Raw genomic sequence first — 14,694 nt, forward strand, 5'->3', positions numbered from 1 at the left:
AATGGATACAAAAACAAGACCCCTACATATGTTGTCTACAAGAGACCCACCTCAAAACAGGGGACACATACAGACTAAAAGTGAAGGGCTGGAAAAAGATTTTCCATGCAAATAGGGACCAAAAGAAAGCAGGAGTAGCAATACTCATATCAGATAAAATAGACTTTAAAACAAAGGCTGTGAAAAGAGACAAAGAAGGTCACTACATAATGATCAAAGGATCAATCCAAGAAGAAGATATAACAATTATAAATATATATGCACCCAACACGGGAGCACCACAGTACGTAAGACAAATGCTAACAAGTATGAAAGGAGAAATTAACAATAACACAATAATAGTGGGAGACTTTAATACCCCACTTACACCTATGGATAGATCAACTAAACAGAAAATCAACAAGGAAACACAAACTTTAAACGATACAATAGACCAGTTAGACCTAATTGATATCTATAGGTCATTTCATCCCAAAACAATGAATTTCACCTTTTTCTCAAGCGCACATGGAACCTTCTCCAGGATAGATCACATCCTGGGCCATAAATCTAGCCTTGGTAAATTCAAAAAAATAGAAATCATTCCAAGCATTTTTTCTGACCACAATGCAGTAAGATTAGATCTTAATTACAGGAGAAAAACTATTAAAAATGCCAACATATGGAGGCTGAACAACACGCTGCTGAATAACCAACAAATCACAGAAGAAATCAAAAAAGAAATCAAAATTTGCATAGAAACGAATGAAAATGAAAACACAACAACCCAAAACCTGTGGGACACGGTAAAAGCAGTCCTAAGGGGAAAGTTCATAGCAATACAGGCACACCTCAAGAAACAAGAAAAAAGTCAAATAAATAACCTAACTCTACACCTAAAGCAACTAGAAAAGGAAGAAATGAAGAACCCCAGGGTTAGTAGAAGGAAAGAAATCTTAAAAATTAGAGCAGAAATAAATGCAAAAGAAACAAAAGAGACCATAGCAAAAATCAACAAAACCAAAAGCTGGTTCTTTGAAAGGATAAATAAAATTGACAAACCATTAGCCAGACTCATCAAGAAACAAAGGGAGAAAAATCAAATCAACAAAATTAGAAACGAAAATGGAGAGATCACAACAGACAACACAGAAATACAAAGGATCATAAGAGACTACTATCAACAATTATATGCCAATAAAATGGACAACGTGGAAGAAATGGACAAATTCTTAGAAAAGTACAACTTTCCAAAACTGGACCAGGAAGAAATAGAAAATCTTAACAGACCCATCACAAGCATGGAAATTGAAACTGTAATCAAAAATCTTCCAGCAAACAAAAGCCCCGGTCCAGACGGCTTCACAGCTGAATTCTACCAAAAATTTAGAGAAGAGCTAACACCTATCCTGCTCAAACTCTTCCAGAAAATTGCAGAGGAAGGTAAACTTCCAAACTCATTCTATGAGGCCACCATCACCCTAATACCAAAACCTGACAAAGATCCCACAAAAAAAGAAAACTACAGGCCAATATCACTGATGAACATAGATGCAAAAATCCTTAACAAAATTCTAGCAATCAGAATCCAACAACACATTAAAAAGATCATACACCATGATCAAGTGGGCTTTATCCCAGGGATGCAAGGATTCTTCAATATCCGCAAATCAATCAATGTAATACACCACATTAACAAATTGAAAAATAAAAACCATATGATTATCTCAATAGATGCAGAGAAAGCCTTTGACAAAATTCAACATCCATTTATGATAAAAACTCTCCAGAAAGCAGGAATAGAAGGAACATACCTCAACATAATAAAAGCTATATATGACAAACCCACAGCAAACATTATCCTCAATGGTGAAAAGTTGAAAGCATTTCCTCTAAAGTCAGGAACAAGACAAGGGTGCCCACTTTCACCATTACTATTCAACATAGTTTTGGAAGTTTTGGCCACAGCAATCAGAGCAGAAAAAGAAATAAAAGGAATCCAAATTGGAAAAGAAGAAGTAAAACTCTCACTATTTGCAGATGACATGATCCTCTACATAGAAAACCCTAAAGAGTCCACCAGAAAATTACTAGAAATAATCAATGACTACAGTAAAGTTGCAGGATATAAAATCAACACACAGAAATCCCTTGCATTCCTATACACTAATAATGAGAAAACAGAAAGAGAAATTAAGGAAACAATTCCATTCACCATTGCAACGGAAAGAATAAAATACTTAGGAATATATCTACCTAAAGAAACTAAAGACCTATATATAGAAAACTATAAAACACTGGTGAAAGAAATCAAAGAGGACACTAATAGATGGAGAAATATACCATGTTCATGGATTGGAAGAATCAATATAGTGAAAATGAGTATACTACCCAAAGCAATTTATAGATTCAACGCAATCCCTATCAAGCTACCAACAGTATTCTTCACAGAGCTAGAACAAATAATTTCACAATTTGTATGGAAATACAAAAAACCTCGAATAGCCAAAGCGATCTTGAGAAAGAAGAATGGAACTGGAGGAATCAACCTACCTGACTTCAGGCTCTACTACAAAGCCACAGTTATCAAGACAGTATGGTACTGGCACAAAGACAGAAATATTGATCAATGGAATAAAATAGAAAGCCCAGAGATAAATCCACGCACATATGGACACCTTATCTTCGACAAAGGAGGCAAGAGTATACAATGGATTAAAGACAATCTCTTTAACAAGTGGTGCTGGGAAATCTGGTCAACCACTTGTAAAAGAATGAAACTGGACCACTTTCTAACACCATACACAAAAATAAACTCAAAATGGATTAAAGATCTAAACGTAAGACCAGAAACTATAAAACTCCTAGAGGAGAACATAGGCAAAACACTCTCCGACATACATCACAGCAGGATCCTCTATGACCCACCTCCCAGAATATTGGAAATAAAAGCAAAAATAAACAAATGGGACCTAATTAACCTTAAAAGCTTCTGCACATCAAAGGAAACTATTATCAAGGTGAAAAGACAGCCTTCAGAATGGGAGAAAATAATAGCAAATGAAGCAACCGACAAACAACTAATCTCAAAAATATACAAGCAACTCCTACAGCTCAACTCCAGAAAAATAAACGACCCAATCAAAAAATGGGCCAAAGAACTAAATAGACATTTCTCCAAAAAAGACATACAGATGGCTAACAAACACATGAAAAGATGCTCAACATCACTCATTATCAGAGAAATGCAAATCAAAACCACTATGAGGTACCATTTCACACCAGTCAGAATGGCTGCGATCCAAAAGTCTACAAATAATAAATGCTGGAGAGGATGTGGAGAAAAGGGAACCCTCTTACACTGTTGGTGGGAATGCAAACTAGTACAGCCACTATGGAGAACAGTGTGGAGATTCCTTAAAAAACTGGAAATAGAACTGCCTTATGATCCAGCAATCCCACTGCTGGGCATACACACTGAGGAAACCAGAAGGGAAAGAGACACGTGTACCCCAATGTTCATCGCAGCACTGTTTATAATAGCCAAGACATGGAAGCAACCTAGATGTCCATCAGCGGATGAATGGATAGGAAAGCTGTGGTACATATACACAATGGAGTATTACTCAGCCATTAAAAAGAATACATTTGAATCAGTTCTAATGAGGTGGATGAAACTGGAGCCTATTGTACAGAGTGAAGTAAGCCAGAAGGAAAAACATAAATACAGTGTACTAACGCATATATATGGAATTTAGAAAGATGGTAACAATAACCTGGTGTATGAGACAGCTAAAGAGACACTGATGTATAGAACAGTCTTATGGACTCTGTGGGAGAGGGAGAGGGTGGGAAGATTTGGGAGAATGGCAATGAAACATATAAAATATCATGTAGGAAACGAGTTGCCAGTCCAGGTTCGATGCATGATGCTGGATGCTTGGGGCTGGTGCACTGGGACGGCCCAGAGGGATGGTATGGGGAGGGAGGAGGGAGGAGGGTTCGGGATGGGGAGCGCATGTATACCTGTGGAGGATTCATTTTGATATTTGGCAAAACTAATACAATTATGTAAAGTTTAAAAATAAAATAAAATTGGAAGAAAAAAAAAAAAAAAAAAAAAAAAAAAAAAGACCAGCAGCCAGAGAGATGGGCAGGAGAGAGAAAAAGCATTGAGTGGGAAGGACTCAGGCAGGGAAGTGTTCTACTGTGGGGGAGGCCATCACAGCTTTGACCTCATGGGTGTCTACAGAAATACATATCCATTTCTTTTAGATCACTTTCAGAGCAGCTCCCAGCCATGCTGGCACTGAGACATCATGGACAGGAGCCTTTCATATATTCTTAGTTAATTCTTACTACAACACCATATAATAGAAACAGTAAGAGGAACCCCAGTTTATAGAAAATGGAGGTTTAGCAAAGTGTTAGAGAGGCATGCAACTGGGAAGGGAGTAGAGGGTGGGCTTGGGAATAGTCCTGGCTTGCAAGGAAAAAAAAAAAAAAAAAAAAAAAAAAAAAAAAAAAAAATAAGAAAAGTGAAAGTCACTCAGTCGTGTCTGACTCTTTGCAACCCCATGGCCTATACAGTCCATGGAATTCTCCAGGCCATACTGGAGTGGGTAGCCATTCCCTTCTCCAGGGGATCTTCCCAACCCAGGGACTGAACCCAGGTATCCTGCGTTGTAGGCAGGTTCTTTACCAGCTCAGCCACAAGGGAACAAGTACATTAAAAACATAAATGAATAGATTTCCCAGAAATTACAAAAAAAAAAGTTGTTGAATTTTTGAAAATCCATTTAACAGCGTATCAACTACATTGAATATTCTAAAACTGGAAGATGTAAGGAAATTGTCTAGGATGCAACACAACAGATAAATAGAAAATAGAAATAAACAGAAGATTCAGCATATATCTGACAGTCATTCTAAAGTGAAAGAATGAAGGCTAAGCAATTTTCAAAAAGAATATGACTAAATTTATGAAATCCTTGGATTCAGGAAGCATAATCCTTAGTCTAAAAATAAAAAAATCTACACCAAGATGTCTTTCTTTTCATATTAAGAAAGTCTTGAGTTGTATTCAGAATTTTATCAAAGGCTCTAATGAGAGTAAAAGAAGAAAATGATTATCTCACATTCAATTTTAAGGACTCTTGCAATAGTGAAAGCACACAGACTATAACAATCTTGAATGTATGAAATGCATTGTTTACAATACACAAAAATACCATAAAGGTTTTGTATCAAAAGGAGATAGTCTGAATATCTGCAAAGTCTCTCCAGTCCAATGACTCCAGTAGTCATTGTTCTGTTTTCCGCAATTCTAAACTAGAACTCTTGAAAGATGATGCTGTGAAAGTTCTGCACTCAATATGCCAGCAAATTTGGAAAACTCAGCAGTAGCCACAGGACTGGAAAAGGTCAGTTTTCATTCCAATCCCAAAGAAAGGCAATGCCAAAGAATGCTCAAACTACTGCACAATTGGACTCATCTCACACGCTAGTAAAGTAATGCTCAAAATTCTCGAAGCCAGGCTTCAGCAATACGTGAACCGTGAACTTCCAGATGTTCAAGCTGGTTTTAGAAAAGGCAGAGGAACCAGAGATCAAATTGCCAACATCCACTAGATCATCAAAAAAGCAAGAGAGTTCCAGAAAAACATCTATTTCTGCTTTATTGACTATGCCAAAGCCTTTGATTGTGTGGGTCACAATAAACTGGAAAATTCTGAAAGAGATAGGAATACCAGACCACCTGACCTGCCTCTTAAGAAACCTATATGCAGGTCAGGAAGCAACAGGTAGAACTGGACATGGAACAACAGACTGGTTCCAAATAGGAAAAGGAGTACATCAAGGCTGTATATTGTTACCCTGCTTATTTCACTTAAATGCAGAGTACATCATGAGAAACGCTGGGATGGAAGAAGCACAAGCTGGCATCAAGATGGCCAGGAGAAATATCAATAACCTCAGATATGCAGATGACACCACCCTTATGGCAGAAAGTGAAGAGGAACTAAAAAGCCTCTTGATGAAAGTTAAAGAGGAGAGTGAAAAAGTTGGCTTGAAGCTCAACATTCAGAAAACGAAGACCATGGCATCTGGTCCCATCACTTCATGGGAAATAGATGGGGAAACAGTGGAAACAGTGTCAGACTATTTTTTGGGGCTCCAAAATCACTGCAGATGGTGACTGCAGCCATGAAATTAAAAGACGCTTACTCCTTGGAAAGAAAGTTATGACCAACCTAGATAGCATATTCAAAAGCAGAGACATTACTTTGCCAACAAAGGTCCGTCTAGTCAAGGCTATGGTTTTTCCAGTGGTCATGTATGGATGTGAGAATTGGACTGTGAAGAAAGCTGAGCGCCAAAGAATTGATACTTTTGAAGTGTGGTGTTGGAGAAGACTCTTGAGAGTCCCTTGGACTGCAAGGAGATCCAACCAGTCCATTCTGAAGGAGATCAGCCCTGGGTGTTCTTTGGAAGGAATGATGCTAAAGCTGAAACTCCAGTACTTTGGCCACCTCATGCGAAGAGGTGACTCATTGGAAAAGACTCTGATGCTGGGAGGGATTGAGGGGAGGAGGAAAAGGGGAGGACAGAGGATGAGATGGCTGGATGGCATCACTGACTCGATGGACGTGAGTTTGAGTGAACTCCGGGAGTTGGTGATGGACAGGGAGGTCTGGCGTGCTGCGATTCATGGGGTAGCAAAGATTCGGACATGACTGAGTGACTGAACTGAACTGAACCTAGAACTCTGGACAAAACAAACAATAAAAAAAGCTTTTCTAGGCAAAGGAGTCTCTACTGCTGCTGTTTAGTTGCTAAGTTGTTTCCGACTTTTTGCAACCCCATAGACTGTAACCTTCCAGGCTCTAGTCCATGGGGTTTTCCAGGCAGGAATACTTGAGTGGATTGCCATTTTCTTCTCCCACATCAAGATGTGAATTTGGTGAACTGCAGAACATCCAAGACAAAGATAAGAATTTAAAGGAAGTTAGAGGGAAAAAATGATTAATAGATTTCACTAAGAAGATTTCTCAATAAAAGAAGCAAGAGGATGGTGGGATAATATCTTTAAGACATCACACACAAAAAATAACTACAGTGTGGAGTTATAGAACTACACACTGTAGAGAAGTGTATATGAGAAAAAGCTACAATAAGCAGGAGATACCAATCAAAAAGATAATGAGCTACTACCCGATATCTACTAGGATGACTAAAGAGATCATAACAAGTGTTGACAAGAATGTGGAGAAATTAGGACCCTTTCAGACTGCTGGTGGGAATGTAAAAGGTATAGCCTCTAAACTACTTAGTTTAGCAGTTCCTCAGAAAGTAACATAGTGTTATCATATGACCCAGCAATTCAGTCCTTATATATATATACCCAAAAGAAATAAAACATGTTCATACAAAAACTTGTACAGGCATAATCACAGCAGCAGTATTTATAATAGCTCCAAAGTGGAAAAAAAAACAAATATCTACCAACTCATGACTGGATGAATGGAATGTGGTATATTAACTCAATGGACTTTATTCAGCAATATAAAGGAATTAAGTACTGTTAAATGCTATAGCAAGCATGAGTTTTTTTTTAATACTAAGTGAATGAAGGCAGTCTAAAAGAGCAACATGTATCTATAGAGACAGAAGGTAGATTAGTGGTTGCAAAGGACTGGAAGCTCGTAGTGAATGGGAAATGATCACTGATGGGTATGAGGTTTCTTTTGGAGAGATGGAGAATGTTCTGAAATTGATTGTGATGATGGTTGAACAATTCTGTGAATATACTAAAAAAAAAAAAACTATTGAATTGTATAATTTAATTGGCATGGTATATGAACTACCTTTTTTCTTTTTTTGGCCACACCACATGGTATGTGGGATATTAGTTCCCTGACCAGGGATCGAACCTGTGCCCCCTGCAGTGGAAACAGAGCCTTTACTGCTGGACACCACGGAAGTCCCTGGTACACAAGTTACATCTCAGTAAAACTTAAAAAAAACTCATGATGAGCAAAGAGAGAAACGTGGGTGAATCTAAATCAACATTGACTATATAAAACCAAAATACTACTAGAATTTTATATTAAAACAAGGTTAAACTAAAATACTAGAAAGAGTAAACCATAAGGCTAAAAGAAAACTGAGCAGAGCCAAAGTATTCTACCATTCTTTAAAAAAATAATTATGTTAAAAATTTAAGTGCTAAAATAATACAGAAGTTACCATTTCTAAGTCTACTAATTTAGGTAGAAAAGGACATGAAGACACAATCAATTTAAGAGAAGACAATGAAGTAGGGGGAAAAAAAAGCAAAGATAACCCTGAGAAAAAGAATAGAGTAATATGGTAGGAAAAAGACAATTATATCTGTAGTAAACAAATTACTCCTACTTTAAGGGTTGGATGAAAAAATCTTCCTGTATGTTGTTGCCACTTAAAACATAGTGATCCCAGTCTCCCAAGGCAATAGAAATAAAAGCAAAAATAAACAAATGGAACCTAGTTAAACTTAAAAGTATTTGCACGGCAAAGGAAACCATAAATGAAACAGACAACCTGTGGACTGGGTCAAAATATTTGTGAATGATTTAGCCAATAAGGACTTAATTTCCAAAATATACAAACAGCTCAGCATTACTCCAAAGAAGTAGGCAAATGGCTAACAAGAATATGAAAAGATGTTCAACATCCTGAGTCACAGGAGAAATGCAAATCAGACTACCATGAGATGCCACTTCATATCTACTACAGTGGCTATAATGAGCCCTCACACATGGCTAGTAGGAACACAAAATGGTGAAGCAATGTGGAAAACCATTTGGGTTCCTCAAAAAGCTAAATGTACAATTACCATATGAAAAAAAAAAAAGAGTTACCATGTGGGCCACCTATTCTACTTCTAGGTACATACCCCCCAAAATAAAAACAAAGACTGAAACACATACTTGTACACCAGTGTTAACTGCAGGTTTATTCACAATAACTAAAGTTAGAAACAACCCGAATGTCCATCAACGGATGAATAGGTAAACAAAATGCAGTGTGTCCAGAATATGAAATATTATTCACCCATAAAAAGACATTAAGTTCTCATACATGTTACAGCATTGATGAACCTTGAAAACAATACCAGCTCACATGAACTAGGTGGGTAGAATTGTAAATGAAGAAACTATCATTACATGCATATGACAACTGTCTACATAGGAAATCCAAGAGAAGTCTATAGACAAACCACTGGTCCAAACAGAAGATTTAAGCAAGATTCTTGGGTATAGGATCAAAATACAAAATACAATAGAGTTCTCATTTATCAGCAAGAAACCCCTACAATGTGTAATTTTTAAAGGTATAATTTACCATATCAACAGTAATTAAGGATTAAAAATATCATACCAAACATGTAAGCCTTTTACAGAGAAAATTATAAAGCTCTGATGAAGGACATATTTGAAGAACTATTTACAGAAGGAGAGAGCCCAAGTTAATGGATAGGAACATTCATTATTTTTAAAATTTCAAAATCCCCAAATAAGTCTATATACTTAAGGCAATTCAAATAAAAATCCTAAGAAGATTTCTCACAGAAATTTCCACATGAAAAAGATAATTTTGGACACCTATATAATCTAAATGAACAAAACCACAGATAAATGAACAAAACATTAAAGACCTTATTGTAAAAAGCCCAGCAGAATCCTATATACACTTGCTACTATTCTAAGCACTTGATGTACATTGACTCATTTAATCCTCAAAACAGCCCCTTGAAGTAGATGCTATAATTGTCCCTATTGTAGATGAGAGTGGTGAGGCACAGAAAGATCAAGGAACTCCCAGGATTACACAACAAATGCAGAAGCAGGATTTGAAGTCAGGCAACCTGGATCCAGGTGTCTTGGTACTTAGCCAGTATACATACTGATTTATTTTACATGTATTTATACATATATTCAGATCAGCATAAAGAAAATTCAGTTCAGTTCAGTTGCTCAGTCGTGTCCGACTCTTTGCGACCCCATGAATCGCAGCACGCCAGGCTTCCCTGTCCATCACCAACTCCCAGAGTTCACTCAGACTCACATCCATCGAGTCAGTGATGCCATCCAGCCATCTCATCCTCTGTCCTCCCCTTTTCCTCCCCCCAATCCCTCCCAGCATCAGAGTCTTTTCCAATGAGTCACCTCTTCGCATGAGGTGGCCAAAGTACTGGAGTTTCAGCTTTAGCATCATTCCTTCCAAAGAACACCCAGGGCTGATCTCCTTCAGAATGGACTGGTTGGATCTCCTTGCAGTCCAAGGGACTCTCAAGAGTCTTCTCCAACACCACACTTCAAAAGCATCAATTCTTCGGTGCTCAGCTTTCTTCACAGTCCAACTCTCACATCCATACATGACCACTAGAAAAACCATAGCCTTGACTAGATGGACCTTTGTTGGCAAAGTAATGTCTCTGCTTTTGAATATGCTATCTAGGTTGGTCATAACTTTCCTTCCAAGGAGTAATCGTCTTTTAATTTCATGGCTGCAGTCACCATCTGCAGTGATTTTGGAGCCCAGAAAAGTAAAATCTGACACTGTTTCCACTGTTTCCCCATCTATTTGCCATGAAGTGATGGGACCAGATGCCATGATCTTCGTTTACTGAATGTTGAGCTTTAAGCCAACTTTTTCACTCTCCTCTTTAATAATTAGTAAAACAGCCTTTTGCTCTATTAGACCCTCCCTGACTTCCTCCAATTCTTACTGCTCTCTTTCTCACCATTCTTCATTTCGAGTTCCTTCCAGTTCAGTCTTATAAGAGCTATCTACTAATTGCTTTGTAAGGTGTAAACTATAAAGTGGTTAGAGCTAGGTAGTATACATCTTTAATAGATAATTCTTTAAAACCAGGGCAAAAATTTTACAATCCAAAAGCATGGTGAAGTGACATCAAAATAATAGTGGAGGAACAAGTGGTGAGGTTGACACTTTGGGGAAAAAAGAGCCTGACTAAAATTCAAACGAATGACCATATACTCTCAAACTGTGCATGTATACATGAGTGTATATACTTATAATCTGTATGCATTGTTAATAGACATTTGAATATGAAAACCTGTACTTTTACATTTTGCTTATTTTATAACAAAAGCTACAATAAATATGGGAACTCTGGGAGCCAGGGTTCTCAATTCAGGAGAAGAAAGATACTAGGATGGAAGGGGTAAAGCCAAGAACCATGTGAAATTGGCTTGGAATTGGAGGCATTCATATGTATTGATATGAATTCATGATTTACTGTATGTAGGTGCACCATATGAAACTGCGTTTTTCCAGGGTCTATAAACAATGACACTTACTGGCAATGAGTGCGTTAAGCACTCTGTTTTTTAAATACCATTTCCCACGAAAAGGAACCAGGGGTTCTTGAGGAAAATTGCTAAATCTAGGGCTGGGGCAGAGACAGTATTTCATCCTGGAACATCTTGTGTCAGAAGGAAAGTAATTGTTCAAGAAATTATGGGATATGTTTAAAAGATTACAGGAATCACCCAAAGGGCTCCAACTAGCAAATCTAGAACAAATTGAATAGTATAATGAATAATGAATTACTATTATAATTCCTTGACTAAAATAAGTTAATTCTGACAGGAAGGAAAGATAGGAGGGAGAGAGGAAAAAAAGGAGAAAGGCAAGCTCTTTCTTATACTAGAATGTCGAGTAAGAAGTGTAGAGGAGTGGCAGAGTTAGAAATGACCATTTTGCACCTATGACAGTAATAACTGATTCAGGTAAGAATCACCAATGAATACAATAGGGGGTGACTGCTGATCAGCACAGAGTTTCTATTTGGGGTGATAAAAATATTCAGATTTAGATCGTGGTGATGGTTGGCACAACTCTGAATATACTAATACACACTAAAAAGTGAATTATACTATATGCTAAATGGTACATATTTCAAGGGTGAATTTTATGACATAAATTATATCTTCATAAAAAAATCTCAATGTACAAAAACTGGGGGAACTCAACGAAATGTTCCTGTGCCAACTTGTCATTGTCTTACCTCCCCTTTCCCAATCTTTCCCTGCCAACACACACACAAACTAAAAAGGCTTAAAATTGGCACATTTTCTGCCTTTTAAAAGAGATTTCATTAAAAATGACAATTGTTCCATATTTACAGTTTGTTGTTTTAACACCCAGATTTGTCATGTTCCTTAGGTAGTCCTGCTGTGCTGTGTTTCATTCACAAATATGCACATATCTTTCTCATTCCCACATGCTCTTAAAAAATTTCTCAAGCACCCACAGTGTTGCAGTCTGCCTATGTTGGCAGTATTTATATCCTCAAAAAAATCTGCCTCTTTTCCCATTTTGCTGTAAGAAACAGAGCAAAACAAGGCAAAACTCCCATATTACTTTGCCATATTGCTTTATCAGCTGTCACATAAGTACATGACTCACTATGTCTTTAGAATCAAAGATCAGACACAGACACAGGCATCCCACTGGAGGCACCTCATTTAACCATGAATGCTTTAACCACACTGTCCCAGGAAAGATTCTGAGGACCTTCCTTGATTATCTTAAATTCAAGTCTGTGGTTATTACAAAGGGTATGTCAAGTTCATATGACAATGATCAATATGAACAGTTACAGAGACACTTGCCCCTTTCTTGTATTGCTAAACTCCTGAATATGTTAAAAGGAGTACATATGCCCAGTCAATCGTTTTCTTTGTTATTTTTCAGTAACAATTATCCAGGAGGAATCCTGAGAAAATGCTTGGTCTGAAATAATATATTTCATAATGTATTCATCTAAACTGTATATGACTGAAATTTGTCTCTGTCTGAAAGTCGCTCGGTTGTGTCTGACTCTCTGTGACCCCATGGACTATATAGTCCATGGAATTCTCCAGGCTAGAATACTGGAGTGGGTAGCCTTCCCCTTCTCCAGGGGATCTTCCCAACCCATGAATTGAATCAGGGTCTCCTGCATTGCAGGCAGATTCTTTACAAACTGAGCCATCAGGGAAGCAGAAATTTGGCTAAAGGAATCTATTACTTAGTTGACCACTTTAAACATGAGTAGTTAATGTATCTTTTCCCCCCAGCTTTAGAGTAGTTTGTTTAGTCACTAAGTCCTGTCTGACTCTTCTTTTTTTTTTTTCTTTTGGCTGCCAAGTGCAGCATGTGGGATCTTAGTTCAATAACCAGCAATCGAACGTGTGTCCTCTGCAGTGGAAGAGCAGAGTCGTCACCACTAGACTGCCAGAGAAGATGCTGTCTAACTCTTTTATGACTCCATAAACTATAATCCACCAGGCTCCTCTGTCCATGGAATTTCCCAGGCAAGAATACTGGAGTGAGTTGCCATTTCCTTCTCCAGGGAATCTTTCCAACCCAGGGATCAAACCCACGTCTCCTGCATTGGTAGGCAGATTTTTTACCATGGAGCTACCAGGGAAGCTTAGAGTAGTTAGTATAACGTAAGTAATCAATAGACAAAATTATAGAAGGTTAAAACTTTGACACTGAATTCTCAGCAAGTATATAATTCATTCATTCATTCCAAAAAATGTTTGTTTAGCACATAATATGTGCCAGATAATAATAAATAAAAATCAAGACAACCCTTTTCTCATGAATTTTGAAGTCTGGCAATAAAGACAAAATGTAATCAGATAGTCACAAAAATTAATATGTAGTTTCAAACTGAGAGAAGTTAAGAAGGAAAGTACATGAAAAAACAGCATCTGAGGTAGACTACAGGGAGGCTTCCCTGAGGAGAAAGATACTTGAGAATGAATGAGTTTGAGTTAATTGGACTAGGAGTAGGGAGAAGAGCATTCCTGAAATAGAAAACAGCATTTGTAAAGCCCCTGTGGCAGGAGAATGTTGCAAGAAACTTTTAAAAGGTCTGTGAACAGTAAGAGCAAGGGCAGTGGTATAGGATGAAGCTGGAGAAATCAGTGGAAATTATTGTATAAGCCTTATAGTTTGTGTTCAGAAAAAAAAAATCTAGCCTTAATTGTAATAGCAGTGGGAAGCCATTGAGAAGTTTTATGTAAAGTGATGACAAGATGAGATTGTGTTTAAAAAGAGCACTGTACATTTTGGAAAACAGGTTGGTGGTTACTTCAAACTAAAATGAACTTACCATATAACCCAGCAACTGCATTAAATGAGGACTTAATTTTATACAGGAACTTGTTCACAGATGCTCATAATGGTTTTACTCATAATAGCAAAAAAAAAAAAAAAAAAAGAAACTACCTATGTAATACTTCAGTGGGTAAATGGTTTAACAAACTGTGGTACATCCATATCATGGAATAGGAGTACTACTAAACAGTTAAAAAGGAGTAAAATATTGACACACATTATAACTTGGATTAAGTTCATGAAAATTATATTACATGAACAAAATCTCAAAGGGATACATACTGCATGATTTCATTTGTGTAACCTTCATAAAATAAGATAACTATAAAAATGCAAAATAGGTTAGTGGCTGCCAATAATGGGTTAGGAGAGTGGATGGGTGTAGCTGTGATGAGAACACTAGGGAATCATTATCAGGGAACTTGTGCTGATATAGTATAAGTATTTTGGTTGTGATAGTGGTTATACATGTGATAAAATTGTATAGACCTACACACACGCACATACATACACTCCTGTATGTATAATTGC

Source organism: Bos indicus x Bos taurus, chromosome 10 (genome assembly GCF_003369695.1).
Source record: "Bos indicus x Bos taurus breed Angus x Brahman F1 hybrid chromosome 10, Bos_hybrid_MaternalHap_v2.0, whole genome shotgun sequence".
Classification (NCBI taxonomy): domain Eukaryota; kingdom Metazoa; phylum Chordata; class Mammalia; order Artiodactyla; family Bovidae; genus Bos; species Bos indicus x Bos taurus.